This window comes from Nicotiana tabacum, chromosome 18, assembly GCF_000715075.1.
Source record: "Nicotiana tabacum cultivar K326 chromosome 18, ASM71507v2, whole genome shotgun sequence".
Lineage (NCBI taxonomy): Eukaryota > Viridiplantae > Streptophyta > Magnoliopsida > Solanales > Solanaceae > Nicotiana > Nicotiana tabacum.
This window is the reverse complement of record NC_134097.1, coordinates 75,042,706-75,057,590: the sequence shown is the minus strand read 5'-3', so window position 1 is coordinate 75,057,590 and position 14,885 is coordinate 75,042,706. Positions and strand designations below refer to the sequence as shown.

The following is a 14,885-nucleotide window of genomic DNA, read 5'->3' as shown; positions in this document are numbered from 1 at the left end:
GGTTTATATATGATGAAGTGTTTACCCTATTAGTAGTTCAGGAGTTATGATTAAATTCATGTACTCTTGCACATTGGTGTGATTAAGTGCATCAAGTAGAATAGGATTCGAAAGTTGAGGATTTAAGATTGGGGTTCGGTGTTGACAAGGATGTCATGAGCTCGGATGAGCAGGAAAAGGATTTAGATGTTTAAAGCAAGATGATATTGTTTTCGGCATCACCTAAGGTCGATGTCATGTGTAAGAGGCCTTGTGTATTGATTTATGGATTCTTGTTTTGCTTTATAGCTTTAGTGCGGTCGGTGGTATGGATGTGCAGATTTGTTACCTGGTGCGAAAGTTCGTGGAAGTGTATCCTACAAGTAAATTGTATAAGTGTGATGTGTAGTCACTTGATTGATTGAAGAATTGAAACCAATTATGAAGATTGTGGTAATATCGCTAATCTGAGAACTTATGCCTGGAGAACGCTCGGTTTATTTGGCCGTGGACTATGGAAGTTTGTTCCGGTTATGATGGTTGGTCTTGCGTGTTATGGGAGAAAGGGGTAATTATTATGGACCCTTGAAAGTTTATTAGCCTAGTACGGTGAGATCAAAATCGGCTTGAGGTCCATGTATGGATTTAAATATAAATATTGGCTCTATATCAAGCGGGATATGTTCATTTCAGCATAGCGCTCCTTATGGAGGAGTATTCAGATATTGGATGTAGTTTCGTCGTCGGCTATTTCATGTAATACTATATTGTACCGTGTGAGTTGTGAAATGGCTTGATAAATTTCACATGTGCTGAGGTTCCACGTAGCGATGATGTTATGTGAGTAAGACGACTCTCGAGATTTAGATTATATATTGCACCTTAGTTGTTCTTGACTTTTGTAGCGTATGGCACTATCTGTCTCCCCAGGGATGGAATTATGCACTTAGCATGCTTGTGGCCGATATTCGGGTATTTGTAATAATGAACATTCTACCTCGGTAAGTATCTCCTTATATAGACTTTATGTGTGGATCAGGTGGCACGCCGCTACGGGTATGTTGTTTTGATTCGGTTGAATGTCGCAACAGTGTGATGTTGAATACATTCCACTATATCTATTTTCATGTGTTTTGTTTTCCATTTTCTGAGGAAGGTTCATAACACCTTTTCAGTTGTCTAGTTAGTTACGAGGGTTGAGTAGTCCTTTCCAGAATTCATTTTCCTTATGTATCACATTCGAGTTGGTAGATTGTTGGCACATTGTGGCATCACATGAGACTTTTGATCGTGTCAAGGGCGGCTTATTGCCTGAGCAACTTATACTGGGAGAGACGAGATTATTGGATCTGGGATCAGTGCGATCAGATTATATACAGTATATTAAAGAGCAAATACCATTATTTGGTTCATAATGAGGTGATGATTCTAGTCAAGAGGAGAGATTCAATGGTTTGTTGACTCAGCAGTTGGTTATGAATTTCTACACATCTCTTCCATTGTGGTAGTATTTCAAGAGTTGGAGCAAGACTTATATATGCCATGAGGTGCATTGTGAGCATCAGATTCGTGAAATTTCGGCTATTGTTATTAGGGGATGTTATTATGGTCATGTGAGTTATGTAGTGCATAGTGTGGATTCAACAAAGGTATGCAGTCATGTATTGATGTGTCGCATAGAGGTTGATACAATGTTCATGTGATGGAAACGGCACTACAACAAAATGATCTGTAGCTACGAAATCTAAGCTACAAATCTAAATTTCGTAGCTATTACTCACTAATAGCTACAAAAATTAGAATTTTGTGGCTATCTATAAATTCTTAAAATTTCTTAGCCACAAAATTAAATTTACAAAGCTAATTCATTATTTTTGCTATAATTACAAATTTTCGTGGCAATAACTACCTAAACAGCTACAAACTTATTGCTACAGTAAAATTTCATAGCTAATCATAAATTTTTGCCATGGGTTAAAAGTTACCATAGCAATAGTATACTTTTAGCTACGATAAATTTTTTGAAACAAATTATTGTAGCTAAATAAATATTTTTGCTTCAAATTATAAAATATTATGGCAATAGTTGACTTAATAGCTACGATTATTTGTCATAACAAAATAATCTTATGATAAACTTTCATAGCTAATCAATAGTTTTTGCCACAGGCTGAAACTTACTATAGCAAAATAAATTTTTTATTCACAATAAATTATTTAAATTAAAATGGTGTAGTTGAGAAAACAATTTTGCTTCAATTTTTAAATAAATCGTGGCAATAGTCGGCTCAATAACTATAATTATTTGTCATAAATGATATAGCCATATATTTATTATTGTGCTGAAATTTTATAGCTATTCATAAGTTTTTGCAATGACTCGAAGCTTTTTGTAGCAATAATAACATTTCAGACACATTAAATTAGTTAAAATACAATCTTGTAGTCAGTTAATACTTTTGCTTCAAGTTAAAAAAACGTACAAATAGTTAGCTTAATTGTTCCAATTATTTGTCATGACAAAATGAATAGTAGACAATTACCTTTCATAATTGACCATAACTATATATATTTTCATACAATTAATGTTATCATTGCAGTAATAATATGTTAACTATAATAAATTAGCTATAAAAAAAATTTGTAGAATAATTCTTTTACTTCGACTATGAAAGTCATGAGAAGAGTTAGTCCAAAAAATATATGCGTTTATGAAAAAATAATTTTATATAGAAATTCGGAAAAACAACAATATATATAACTTGAAGAATTAATTAACTTCTAAATAAGAAAGATTAAAATGAAAAACATTTTCAATCTTAAAATAGAATTTAAACAGAATAAAAATTAAACTAAAATAAAATTGAGTTGTTCATATATAATATGAATTTTATAATTAACTAAAATACAGATAACTTACATGTTTAAAATATAAGAAAGTTTTTACTAATAGTTGCATATCTTATTAAGCAATTTGAATAAAAAATTTCAACAAAAATATTTATCTTCTATATTAAATTTTATATAAATAATATATAAAAAATTTTATTTAAAATTTTAATTTTTTTAATAAGTATATCTTACATACAGTCAAACCTCTCTATAACGACCTCTTTTGTTCCATTTTTTTGTGGCTATAGTGAAAAATTGTTATAGAGGATACATATTATAACAACAACAACAACAACAACATCATCAACAACAACACCAACAACAACTTAGTAAAATCTCACTAGTGGGATCTGAGAAGGTTAGTATGTATGAAGACCTTATCCCTACCCCGAAGGAGTAGTAACAATGGAGATGCGGGGTATCGATCCCCGTACCTCTAGAATGCTGGATACATATTATAACATAATATAAAAATCGGTTATGAGAAAAATTTGACTTTTAAAGTAAGTGCTTGTTGTATAAGGATGTTGTATAGAGAGATCTGACTGTATAAGTTTCAATTATAATTTAAAAAAATTAAATTATATCCCTCAATTATGTACATGACTAACTATATCAAATTTAAACAACTAGTATAATATTGTACTAACTACACTGTACAATAAATATTTTATATTACTGAATCAAAGAATTAAGAATTTAATATAATTCATATACAGTAAGAGGATTTTGTCTTTCAAAAAATTAAGAATTTAATATTGCTTGATAAATGAGTGTATAAAAAATTAATTAGTATATAATAATTCATATCAAACTAAGTAGTACTTGTGATTTTCTAATATAATTTAAAAAAAATATGTAGTTATACAGTAAATGTATAACTTTGTGCTTGTAATTATTCACATTGATCACGAATTATTCAATTTGAATAAGCATAATTTTTTTTATAAATCTAATTAAACACTAAAATATGAATCTAATATAATAAAAATAGGAGTATATAACAAACTACTAACAATATCATATAGGATGAAATTAATTAAGAATATCTTTATTTTATGCAAATAATTTATTTTTTCTATGTTACTTAACATAAATTATATATGTATTCTTTTTATATTTTCGTAGGTAGTGTTCTTAGTTATAATTGTTAGCACTTACATTTCTTTGTATTTGTACTGAATTAAGATGTATTAATTAAGAAATAAAAGAAAGCAATACACAAGAATATAATAACAAGTAAAGGAACGAAAAACACTAATTGCAATTGGCCCAAAGCAAAAGCACCAAAACCTAAACTACATTCTATTCTTTTCCGCCGCCAATCCCACCCCCACATCTCCTTCCCCACTTTTCCAATTCTTTCTTCAACCATGGCTAGACTAAAAAATGCGAGAACGACAAAGAAGAAGAGTGAGAGAGAACCCCATAGCTTTTCTATTCTTGAGCAGAAGAGGTAAGCTCGTATCTCTATATTTTACGGTTTGCTAATTTTCTCATACCTACTTGACATGAATTTTTGGTTTTAATTTGCGAATTATTCAGCAATTTAATATTCTGTCCTATTTTTTATATATAGTGAGTGAAAATTTGAAGATTTTGAAGTGGTAATTTTGGGAGGAGCCATAGTTCATGGACTGAAACAACAAAGCAACATTACAAAATTGGGATGAAGATTCTTTAAGAAGTTTAAAAAGTCTACAAGTTTTTTTAATTCTTTTGTTGATTTGTACTTTTCTCTTTTGTTATCTGTTATAAATTCTTGTAAAAGAATTAACAAGAATTTTTTTTTGTCTTTTTAGGCAATTGTGTTATGGGCATCAATGTAAAAACAAACAAGTTTAATAACCATGAGGTATGTATAATAATTCACTCTTTCTCAAAACAAATTCATTTGGATATACTACATACTGAAGGATGAAGTGTTTACAAAATTCTTGTTAAAATATGTAGAACTTCTGATAGTTTATTTAGAGTACTCTAGGACTATTTGTTGTTATGAAACAAGTGTGATGTTGAACTGGTTTAGCTTGTGCTTTTTCCTTGAGCCGAGAAATATGAGAATATAATTTTTTGGCAGTTACAAACATAAGGATTTACAAGACTTAAGAGTTGGAAATGCCTAGTTATTAGATACAAAGAAGAAATGCAACTTTTTGATATTGGTAGTATTTTCTTATAGTGTTGCACTTCAAATTAAGAAGAGTTAAATAAGGCTTATGTTTTGAACGGTTTGCAAGTCTTTTGGTATATACATTGCATTAATAATCTTAAGGTTTTAAAGAAGCGGATTTTTGTTTCTAGCAAAATCTTACCCTGCCAAAGGAAATGTTGTTATGTTCAAACGTAATTGACAAGTCCCAACTAGTTAATGTACTAACCTTATGGTGTGGATGTCATTTTTGTATATATAGGTTGGTAGTCCTGCAAGATCAAGAGGGTAACATTGCCGTCTTGCTGGATCAGGAGGTGGTGTCACCGGGTGAGATAATCGATGGAGTGCTATAAGATCTTATTTACTGTGCCTGCCTTCTTGATATCCACAAGAACAACAATTTCTTTCACGCATTTGGTACAAATACAATCCACTAATGTCTCTCAACTCGCCATCAAAACCTGGTATTAGAAAAACATTGGAGCACTTTTGGGTTTTCTCTTCTTCACTGGCCGCTAAAGGTTACCATCACTATCCAGTCTCACATTAGCTAGTTTTTTTTTTTTTGAACTTTATTATTCGTGTTGTAAAAGAGTTATGTACTGTGGATCTGTATGAAATTATTCTTTCTCTTGTAAAAGAATACCGTTACATTTTGAGTATATCAATATTTTAATTTATCTTGAATGATATTGTTGAACCTTTAATTATGTATTCTTACTAATGTATATCATTTATTAATAGAAAAAATATTTTCCTAAAAATTTATATATTTGATGCTAAAATATGGATTGTTAGCTACAACCTATAAATTCTTGTAGCTAAAGCTGATCGTGTCAAATTCTTCAGTCTATTGCTACGAAATTATGGAATTCATAGCTAAACACAAGTACTATTGCCACGAGAGTAAATTATAAATTTAGCCACAAAAGTTGAGCTTGTGTAGCAAACAAATTATATCTCTTGCTACAATACAAAATCTTGTGGCTACAATATGAAGAAAGCTACAAATTTTATTTGTCGTGGCAATAGAATAAAACCACTTGCTACAAGTATATTTTTTGTGGCAAGATTTTTTTACCATCACAGCTACAACATAAAAAAGATTTGTGGCAATAAGTATTAGTCCTTAGCCACGGATCATGTAAAGTTTGTAGCTAACATTTAGCTACGCTATATTTTGCTACGAATGCTATGGAAAAAAATATTGTGGCTAAAGTGTTTAGCCACGAAATTTTTCATATTTCGCTACAATGTATTTCGTAGCTACAGATGCAGTATGTTGTAGTGCGGGCCAGGCGGAGAATTCTGAATGTTGGAATTGGGCTCTAAAATCCCATTTGGCTGAATAAAAAAGGAATATCTTCATATTAGCTCGAGCTAATATGCTCAACTGAGTTGTGATAGCACAGGTGAGTACACGAGGTGTTAACCAGTCATTTCAGAAAACTCCAGAGCAGTTCTTAGCACGTTTGAAGACGAACTTATGTTTAAGTGGGAGAGAATGTGATGACTCGACCGGTTGTTTTGAGCTCTAGCGCATCGCTCGATCGTTTGAGGCTATAAGCAGCATCACTTTAGGTATTATGATTTGTATGAATGGTCGAAATTGAATTTTAGGAAGTTTGAAATTGATTTGGAAAGAAAATTCAAAATTCGGAAACAGAAATTGACTAAAGTATGATTTTTGAGTAAACGACTTCGGAATCGGGATTTAAAGGTTCCAACATATTTGTATGATGATTTTGGATCTGGCGTATGTCCGGATCTGGTTTTGGATGATCCGGGAGCATTTTGGTGCCTATTATGGAATTTGGTATTTTGGAAGAATTTCATAAATTTGGGTTGAGGTGTATTTCAATGTTATCGATATCTGTTTAGGATTCAAGTCTAGGACTAGCTCTGCATAGTGATTCTGGTATTGGGAGCGCGTCTGGAAGTGGATTCGGAGCTCCATAGGTCATTTTGGGGTCATTTGGTGAAAGTTAGAAATTTGAAGGTTTTTGAGAAGTTTGACCGGAAGTGGACTTTTTGATATCGGGTTCGGATTCCGATTCTGAAAATTGGAGTAGGTCCGTAATGTCGAATATGACTTGTGTTCGACATCGAATATAGAAGTTTGAAGTTTTAAATTTTATCAAGCTTAAATTGGGGTGCAATTCATGATTTCAATGTTGGTCGATGTTATTTGAGGCCTCGAGCAGGTCCGTGTTGTGTTATGGGACTGATTTGTATGATTGGACGGAGCCCCGAGGGCCTCGGGTGTGTTTCGGATGGTTTCGGATCATTTCGGGCTATTTTGCAGTAACTAGTGCTGGTGTCTGGTGTTGTACTTGGCGTTCGCGAAGAAGGATTTGGCTTCTGGGATTTTGCTCGTCGCGTCCGCGAAGAAAAAAATCTCTGTTACGGAGGTTTGATTTCAGAGGCTCATATCTCATAATCTATAAAGAATTTGGAGATGATCCAAAAATAAAAGTTGTAGAATTTTGTGTCTAGTTTTCAGAAAGGTACACCATTTAGCATTTGGATTTGTGTACGAAACATTATGGCTGGTACACTACAGGCTATCTGGGAAGATAAAGAAGAAATTTGTGTTTCACATGGATGATGTTGGGAGCTTATATCTCAAAACCTATAAGGAATTGGGAGATGACTAAATCATGAAAGTTATAGATCGTGGTATCTAGTTTTCAAAATATTAAACTATTTGTCATTTGGAATTTTGTACAAAAAGATATAACCTATTATACTAGAAGCTATCTAAGAAGAGTTTGGAAATGGCTTTTGAGAATTTTGTTCATCGTGAACGCGATGGGGGGCTCGCGAACGCGAAGAAGGGTCGTCTGGGTAGAGTATAAGTTTGAAAAAATGAGTTTGTCTCATTTCATCTCATTTCCTCCATGGGAGCCGACCTAGGAGCGATTTTGGAGCTTAGTTTTCATCAATCATGTCAAGGTAAGTGATTCCCACATATTGCAAGTTAAATACTTGGATTATATATATATTTTAACATAGAAATTCATGAAAAATTAGTGAAAACTTGGGGTTTTGGTAAAAAAACCTAGAAATGAGTATTTTTGGATTTTGACCACGAAATTGGGCATGGAATTTGAAACAAATTATATATTTAAGTTCGTGGGGTTATGGGTAAAGTTTATCTTTAAAAATTTGTGGAATCCGGGCACGTGGGCCCGGGGGTAAATTTTAGGAATCTTGCATATAGAGTTGGGTAATCACCTTAATAGTTGGAATATGAACTTTTGAGCGTATATTGATTTGTTTATACACCATTTGAATAGTTTTGGATTGTTCGGCACCGATTTAGGGGTTTGAGCTTATACTTGGACCGAAAAGTAGGCCTTCAGACGAGGTAAGTCTCCTTTCTATCCTTGTAAGAGGGAATTAACTCCATAGATGAAATAATTTAATATGTGCTTTTAATTGTGGGGGACTATATACGCACGAGGTGACGAGTGTCCGTACGTAGCTACTAGCTATGTCTATGCCCACATAGTCTAGGTTTACATTATGCCTTGTTGATATCGTTGCCGATTTATGTTTGTGGGCTGCCTGAGAAGAAACAAGATTGCGGTTGAGTAATAATTTCCTTGAAAGAGTTGAAATTTGAAGAATTTAAGATTTAAAAGTTTTCATTTGAATTTCAAAAAGAATTGAAAAATATTATAATAGCTTAAGAAATCTATGTGTAACCGCGTTACACGTATGTTTCGCGAGCAGGCTAATTTTCTTAAAAAGTTTCAAGTTGAATTTCTATTATTTTAAAAATAATCAAGAAAGAGATATAATTTAAATGTTAAACATATATTTGGCCGCGTCGCAAGTATGATTCGCGAGCGGGGTATTTTTTTTAAATTTATATTTGACCGCATCACATATATGATTCGCGAGCGGGGATCGCACCGCATGTATGATTCGAGAGCGGAGAAATTTATAGATGCATTTATGATTCGTACAGTTTGACCCTTGGCAGTGCACAATTTACATTTAGGTTGGATCGGGACCAACGTCCTTGGTAGAATTCATGTGTGATAATAGAACTAGAAATCCTTTTATAATTTTCATAAATACGTTGTTTGAGAAATCAAATATTTTAAATGGCGGAAGTGCTTGGGGTTCTTTAATATGATGAAAGAATTATCCAGTTATTTCTTGTTCCGAGTTTTATTGTTATCTTTATAAATTATGCTTAATTAGAATATCACATTATTATATTCGAACCACTAGTAAGTGTCGAAGTCGGTTGCTCGCCACTACTTCTTCGAGGTTAGACTGGATACTTACTGGGTACGCGGTATTTTTGTACGCATACTACACTTGTTGTACAGACATATATATATATATATATATATATACACACACACACATTTCGTGGTCTTGTCAATGCAGCGGTGTGGTTGATACAGGGACTTGAGGCGAGCTGCATCTTATGTGCGATCCGCAGCTAACAGAGTCTCCTTCAGAGTATTGGTATTTTCCTTTCCGTCCAAATTTATATTCCGGACAATTATTGTATTTTATTTTATTCTTTAGTAAACGCTCATGCACTTGTGACACCGGGTCCTGGGAGGATTATGGAATATTCAGTGTTGAAATTGGAAAACATTGTTATGTTTCTGTAAAGTTCATCTTTTAGTAGTTAAATTGAATGACATTTATGATTTTAAAAATATTAAAGTGAGAATTAAATTAATTATTCGGTGTTGGCTTGTCTGACAGTGGTGTCAGGCGCCATCACGACCTTTAACGGATTTTGGGTCGTGACAAAAATCCTTCAGGATCCGATCCGACTAACCCGGCAAATCACATAACAACTATAAAGCACAAAATGAGCTGTAAATAGGAGAGCGAGGCTACAACTCTCAAAATGACCGACCGTATCGTTACATTATTTCTTTGATTGTTTTCACTAATACTTGTTGTATATTGCATGCCCCTTCAAAGAACTAGAAATTGGTAAGATCAGGAATGACCTCTATCTACTTTGCTCACTTTGTATAAAGGATATAAGCTCAACTTCAATTTCAACTCTTTCTGTTTCGTATCCTCAACTTCACTCCTACAATGTAAATAGTTCCCAATGTCATTTATTCCCTTTTGTAAATAACTCTACTTGCAAGAAGACACAATTTTCTGATTAGAAATCTTACTATTTTTTGTCTAATGGAAATGATGTTAATGTATTGTGGCATAACAAATTTGGTTTTGCACCTTTTGCTAAGATGAGAGGGATATCCTTTATACCAATCACCTATACAATCATTTCTTTGCGCAATCTGTCCAATGACTAGGCAAACAAGATTGTATTTTCCTAACATAACAAGCACCAACAATAATATTTTTAACCTATTGCAGGTTGATTTATGGATTCCCTATCATACAATAATCCATTACAACCACAAATACTTTTTTACTATGATAAATGGTTATAGTAGATCCGCCTGGACTCTCCTTGTGAGAAGTAAAAGAAATGGTCATCAAAGCTTTCATTTCTCTTGTTAAAACTCGATTTCAAACCAACCTTAAGACCATAAAATCAGACAATAATCTGAAATTCACTAATGCATAGGTATCCTTGTTTTTCCAGTCAAAGGACATTATTCATCAAAAGACATGTCCTTATACACCATAATAAAATAATATGGTTGAAAGAAAGCACAAGTATTTTCTTGAAACTGCTAGGACACTCTTATTCCAATCAAAATTGCATGTCAAATATTGGGGAGAATGTGTATTAACAACCACATATTTCATAAATAGATTTCCAACTACCTATCTCCAGAATAAATGTCCTTATGAACTACAAAGGGCATTTATGAAGTTTGGTTTCCTCTATTTTCCCACTATACCAAGGGTTCACAGGGATGAGTTTAAACCTCGAATTGTATCACATATTTTTGTTGGATATCCTTTTGATACAAAGGGTTACACAGTATTAAATCTAGCCACTAAAAAGATAAACATTTCTAGAGATGTAGTTCTTATTGAAAGTGTCTTTCCCTTCATTATTTCCCATGATGCTTCAATTATCCCTATAGTTTTTAACTCAATCCCTTTCATTACTAATGTACATACGCAAATAGTTTGTCCTCCAGATTACAATTCAAGAGGTTGCAGTAGTACTACCATTTGACACCATGAATTAACACATGATCATTCTACAAAGTCATGTATTCTTTCACATTCTCTAAGTTCATATGTTTTACCTGAATCAATTTTCATGAGTACACCTCAACCTTCCCCTGAGCCTGGACTGACACCAAGAAGGTCTCACAGGGAACACAAGTTGCCTACTCATTTACATGATTACATTTGCTCTATCCCAAACCTAAAACCACAATCACACACTACTGACAAGCATACCAGTCCATTATCCCTCAATAATTTATTTTCATTAAATCATCATATTTTACCTGATTTATTAATTCATAATAGTCAAAATTTTATTATCTATGTTTGCAATGCTGGTGAGCCATCTTCATATAAGATTCAACCATTAACCCTGCTTGGCAAGCAGCCATGACAGAGAAATTTGAAGCACTTCATGCCAATAACACATTGGGTCTAGTTCTTGTTCCACCTGGTATGCAAGCAATTGGCTGCAAGTGGGTATATAAATTAAAACACTGGGCAGATAGGAATATAGAGGGATTCAAGGCTAAATTGATTGTGAAAGGTTATACTCAACAAACTAGTGTAGACTACACAAAAACTTTCTCTTATATTGTAAAGATGACCACAGTGAGGGCCCTTATAGCCATTGTAATAAAGAGAACGGACCATTTCTCAACTGGATGTAAATAATGAATTTCTTTATGGAGAATTGCATGAAAAATGTGTATGGAAAATCACCAGGTCTTGAAGTCAGTGAGTCAGGGATGGTTTGCAAACTAAACAAATCCCTTTATGGTTTAAAATAAGCTAGTAGAGAGTGGTATGCCAAATTAACTGAAGCCTTATATCCAAGAGGTTATGCACGCTCGCTGAATATCTCTTTTGCAAAAAGACAGAATCCTCTACAACATATTGTGTAAACATATTGTGTAAGTGGATGATGTAATCATCAAAGGTACAGACATGCAGGAAATCATATAGCTAAAAGATATTTTACATGACAATTCAGAATCGAGGATCTGAGCAGATTACACTACATTCTATGGCTGGAGGTACTCTATAAAGAAGAAGGTGTGATTATCTTAGAAAAGAAGTTTTTTCTAGATCTATTGAAGGAGTATGATTGCCACTATTATAATAGTTTTTCCTCACCACTTGATACTACTGTGAAGTTAAAGGCAAATAAGGGTGCAACATTATCTGATCCAACCTAGGCCTCATTTGTTTTTTTTTAAATGAAGACGTGTGAATCTGAATACACATCTGAATATCAAGATGTGTATTAAGATTAAGATATCTGAATCTGAATACACATCTGAATATTAAGATGTGTATTAAGATCTGAATACTAAATGATTAACACTGTTTGATTTTTAACATCTGAATGTATAAAATTTATCTTTATTTGAAAATTAATAAACATAAAATTCAAATAAAATATTAATTAATCTAATATTCTATCAGTAAAATATATAATTTTATAAAAATATCGTAGTTGCTAGTGGTGATGGCTAACGATGGTGCTTGTGAATGCCAACTAGAGGCTGTGGTTGGTGGTAGGTTTGGTTGATGTTGGTGGTTCAGGGTAGTAGCTAGTGGTGATTAGTAGTAGTGGCGATTATGATTGATGATGGTGGTGGTGAGTGGTGATAGTTAATAATGACGGATGATGGTGATAATTGTGATTGAGGAATGTAGTGGTGGGTGGTGATACTTTATAATGATAAGCTAATTGGAGCCAACCCTACACCACTACAGAGTGGCAAGAGCGGCCGATGCAGCTTTTACCCGAGAAGGTCGGGATCGAATCCACATGGAGCTAAGATATGTTTGGAGTTGGATTCCTATCTAATCTAGCAATGTGCGATGTTATTATTTGCACTTCCAATCATTCTTTGTTTGTTTGCTACTTCTAATTTAATATTAATGATGCATGAAATTAAGCTAAGTAGATATTTTTGTAGGGTTTTCTAAATTGGTAAAGAGGCATTAGGGAAGTGACTTACTCCTAGGTGAGTATCTAACGGGATCTAGAACTTAGGGAAATAATGTTATAGCTGAGAACATGATATAGCCAATGCACGTAGATACTCACTCTATACCTCTCGGTAGTTTGAGTGTCTTTGTCCTAATTGGCTTTCTCAAGCCCAATTGGGTGCTCAATTTGCGCAAACAAAGTTGGCTCAAGTTGGGTATTACTATCTCTAGGCCAATTCCTTGTTGGCCTAAATTTTCTAGACTTAAGCTCTTTTTCTCAAGAAGAGCCTAAGTCAAAAAGGCACAAATTAGTGTTTGCAACCACCAATTCCACATAAAAAGCACAAACCAGGCCAAATATCAATCACCCATAAACATCTAAGCCCTAAAATAGGAGACCCATTAAATATGCACACTAGGGTTGAGCCACAACCCTAGCTAATGGGTTTAACTACTCATAATTTAAGAAGAAATCATAGATTGAGATGAAATAGAAGCTATAAAATGTAATTACAAGATAATAATCTAAGATTAAGTGTTAAACAAGCTCTAAGATTACTCAAAAAGGGTAAAACGGCGTTCACGTGCTCAGCTAAACAAAAAGATGACCTAAAAATCTGAAAAAGAAGTATTTATACACAACTAAATTTTTCGAATAAAAATGCCTCCGACGGAGGTACCGCTGACAGCGGAAATGGACCGTTGTAGCGGTGAGGCTACCGCGGCCGCGTAAAATCAAGTGCGGACCGCGATCGTCAACTTTTAGCTCAACTTCAGACTTTCTGAATCTCTCCTCCGCTGACCACGATAAAAGGACCGCTGTCGCGGTAGAGGCACCATTGCCGCATAAAAGCACCACGGACATCGATAACTTGCAATCCCAAAAAAATGCATCTCTCTAAACCTTGCCACCATGGATCGAGCAATCAAGACCGCCTCAGCGGTTGGTCCTCCGCACCCGCAGTTGATTTTTCGCTATAGTGCTCAGTTGAATCAGCTTTGACTTGTGCAGGTTTCACTCCTTTTTGAGTCGATTTTGACTTTCTTGTCTCTTTTTGACCAAACACTGCAAACAAGCACAATAAGTTAGCTTTTGGGAATACATGTATACACTTTTAATCTAAAACTCAAGCAAAAAGGAGCATAAAATAGACTAGAATTCCTAGTTATCATAGGCAGTGGCGATTATGGTTTATGATGGTGATGAAGTGGTTAGTTGTGGTAGTTGAAGTGGATGAATGTTGTTTGTGGTTGAGAATGATGATGGTGGGAGTGGTGGGGATGGTGGGTGGTGGTAGTCGATTATGGTGGCGGCTATGATTGAGGATAGTGGTGGTTGAGTATGGTGGTGGCGGTGGCGGCGGCGGCATGGTGGTAGTTGATAATGGTAAGCGGTGACGACAATTAATAATCAATATGGATGATATCATCTTAATGAAATTAAGTCTCTATCATGGATCTTAATCATACAACCTATTCAGACTCATTAAGTGGTTGTGAAGTAAAAAAAACACTTAACGATTAAGATCTGAATAATTATGATTCAGATTTAAAAATAAACGCACTTAATATCCGAGATCTGAATGATTAAGATTCAAACATCCGTTAAATGCAAACAAATGAGGCCTTACTACATAAAACTGATTGACAAACTAAACTTCCTTACTATTACCAAATTGGATTTGTCCTACAATGTACAATACATGAGCTAGTTCACGCAGAATCCTAGAGAACCACACTTGAAGGCAAC

General features: G+C 33.9%; 1 long non-coding RNA gene across 1 annotated transcript; it reads left to right on the top strand.

Moving 5' to 3' along the window:
• The first annotated feature begins 4,114 nt into the window (after window positions 1-4,114).
• Window positions 4,115-5,716, top strand: LOC142172920 (uncharacterized). The gene is made up of 4 exons (XR_012702137.1): window positions 4,115-4,327; window positions 4,451-4,567; window positions 4,674-4,726; window positions 5,286-5,716. It is a non-coding gene; the product is annotated as an uncharacterized LOC142172920 (long non-coding RNA).
• The last annotated feature ends 9,169 nt before the right edge of the window (window positions 5,717-14,885 follow it).